General features: G+C 32.8%; 1 long non-coding RNA gene across 1 annotated transcript; it reads left to right on the forward strand.

Moving 5' to 3' along the window:
- The first annotated feature begins 243 nt into the window (after positions 1-243).
- On the forward strand, positions 244-1,937 carry LOC140021039 (uncharacterized). The gene is made up of 3 exons (XR_011825018.1): positions 244-438; positions 561-661; positions 1,749-1,937. It is a non-coding gene; the product is annotated as an uncharacterized lncRNA (long non-coding RNA).
- Positions 1,938-2,945: the final 1,008 nt, after the last annotated feature.

A 2,945-nucleotide genomic window follows, 5' to 3' on the forward strand; every position in this document is an offset into this window, starting at 1 on the left:
GGAAAAGCTTCCCTCCAAATACTGATTCGAGTGGGCCAAAGTTTCATGTTATTGGTGGAAAATCATGGGTGTTTTTTTGTGAAAATTTCAAAATTTTGGTCCCTTGCAATTTTTAGCAGAGCCGTGCATTGAAAATTTTTTAACCATTCCCGGCACAGCACTTGTCAAGCGTAGCACCACATGAATTCCAAGCCTTCCATACTTGCAGGGCTACTTTTTCAAATATTGTTCTCAGATCAGAGCCCTCGAAAGTTCAATCGCAACCTCCTCTGCACCTTTCTCCTTCTATTTCTCTTTCCCTTTCTATCAATTTTCAGTTTTCCGTAGACATATGGTTCCCCTCTTCCTCTCTAGCACCCAGATCTAAATTTATACAATCATGGACACACTTTAAAGACCCTTCCGATGCAATGGCAAACTTCAAGGAAAAGCGATGGTGTAGGTTTTTTAAGTAGATATGTTATTTTCATCTCTGTTTTGTCAATTGCCTTTTTCTTGCATTTTTGGTCAATTTAACAATCGCAAGATAAACTTTTTGAAATTGTAAACATCTACTTCAGTGGATTAGAATGAATGGGCATCTCGGTTGGAGTAGAGAAAGGGGTCTTACTGGAAGGCAAAATGAAAACTGCCCGTCAAAATTTCAGATCTAAGATTTCAGGTAGTCTCCAACATATTTTCATACTAGAATTCTTCCTTCCACGATTTGATTTTTCCCTGCTTTGTTGTATTGTTCAATCTCCTCTCTTTACCACTCTCGCTTCCATTCCTCCGTACCTCTCGTTGCCCAGCCCTAATTGTCCCCTTTTATTGTCCCAAACCCCCTGTATCTTACACAATTTTTGAATGCTAAACACTGATTATGACATGTTCTAAGATTGAAGCCTTATTTATTCAGTGACTTAACTGAAATTTTGGATGATTTTCTACTCCGATTGGTGATTAGGATTGATGGTGTAGGTGATTTTGCTTGTCTTTGGACTAGTTTGTGGTGCTTCATCATTATCTATTGTTTTATGTTTCAGTGTTGTAGGACCATTCGTGAAGCATATTTTTTCCCTTCCTTTGGGCTAATTCTAATGCTTTTATTGCACTGCATGTGATTCTCTTAGGTGATAACTTCTCCTCCTCCTGAATGTTTGTGCAAGTTTTAATGCATTTGATTTTTTTGCTATTTGATGATTTAATTTTATTGTTTATTTCTTAACTAAAGATCTAGAAAATAGAATATAGTTTTCTTTTAAGTGAACATACTGGACAAAAATAATAAAGATTAGAAAAAAGGATCTCATTGGCTATTTGCACCTTAGAAGCCTTGTTGGCAGTAAAATGTAATTCCTTTTTTCAAGTTCATTTCATGCTTTCTAAGTTCGAATGTTACGCTTGCTTAGCTACTTCTCAATTTTGAATGAACTGCAATGGGTGAATGCATTTACGATTTTTGTGTTAAAGGAAACAGTCTTGGCGTTACTTTGCAATTGATTTCATGTTAATTGGGGTCATAATGATTTCTTCATCTTAAGTACATGCTACCAACTTGTAGTTTGAAATTCAGTTCACATTTTGTACTTGTGGTTAATAAAAGTGATCCTTAGCATTTTTTAAAAGTCCCTCATTTTCATTTCTTTTCATGGAACAATATAAGGATCAATGTCCTAGTTGATATATTAGGCTAATGCAGGTTTAATTTATCTAACTATCAATGTAAATTTCTGTTTAATAATTTTTTTTTTCATTGGACTCTGTAGGTTGATGGTGGATTGTAGTAAACCTGGCTATGAAGCTCTTACAAGCTACTTCAATTATGGATTTCGCCAATTAATGCAAACATGATACTCATTGTATATCGGCACATGGTCTATCTTAGCATTTGTTGTTCCTGACAATTTTGGTTGTACATATTAAAGCCTAATTAGGATTTGGTTTGAGTATCTTTATGCTTTGTACTGTTGATAGTATTGATTGTAATATATTGTTGCTCGTTTTGCATTTGTAATGACAAATTGGTTTGTTATTTCGTATAAAACTTTTGCTATATCTCAATATTGACATTAATGATACCTCTTGCTAAAAAAATGGTTGAAAAAAAGTAGCAACTATAGTCACAAAACTGTTTTTGGCAACTTTCTTGCAAGAAAATCATCTAACCGCATTTGATCGTCTTTAGTAAGGAGTCGATGGTTTCCAATAAAACACCAGTTCTTTGTGGCTTTTCTCCATAAAGTTTTTATTTTTTTTTCACGGAAATAATTTATTACTTGGATAAAATCAGAAACTCCATTATAAGAAAAGGTTTGGATGGAATAAGTTGTAAGCAATCCATGACAATTACCGTCCCTACACACATGTGAAGGAACAAGGGCCATGACAATTTGTTACATAAATTTATTTATGATAAAATGGACACTCATTTCTTATAATGGAGAAAGGTCATAAAGAGTTGGTGTTTTATTGAAAAATAAGTTTATTTTTATTTTATCCGATAAACAAATTCCTTTTTACCTTCAAAATGAGTACTCTGTTCTTATAATGGAGGAAAATCATAAAGAGCTGGTCTTTTATTAAAAAACGGGTTTATTTTTATTTTATCTGATAAATAAATTTGTTTATAAAAAAATTGGTACTCTGATCTTAAAATGGGAAAAAGTCATAAAGAGCTGGTTTTTTTATTAAAAAACGAATTTATTTTTATTTTATCTGATAAATAAATTTGTTTATGAGAAAATAGGTACTCTGTTCTTATAATGGAGGTAAGCCATAAAGAGCTGGTCTCTTTATTAGAAAATGGATTTATTTTTATTTTATTCGATAAATAAATTTAGTTATGAAAAAACGGGTACTCTGTTCCTATAATGGAGGAAAGGCATAAAGAGCTGGTCTTTTATGGGAAAGTGATACTTTACAGAAAGTGACCGCGATTTGGTTTATGAAATAATTCCAAATAA

Source organism: Coffea arabica, chromosome 11e (assembly GCF_036785885.1).
Source record: "Coffea arabica cultivar ET-39 chromosome 11e, Coffea Arabica ET-39 HiFi, whole genome shotgun sequence".
NCBI classification, from domain to species: domain Eukaryota; kingdom Viridiplantae; phylum Streptophyta; class Magnoliopsida; order Gentianales; family Rubiaceae; genus Coffea; species Coffea arabica.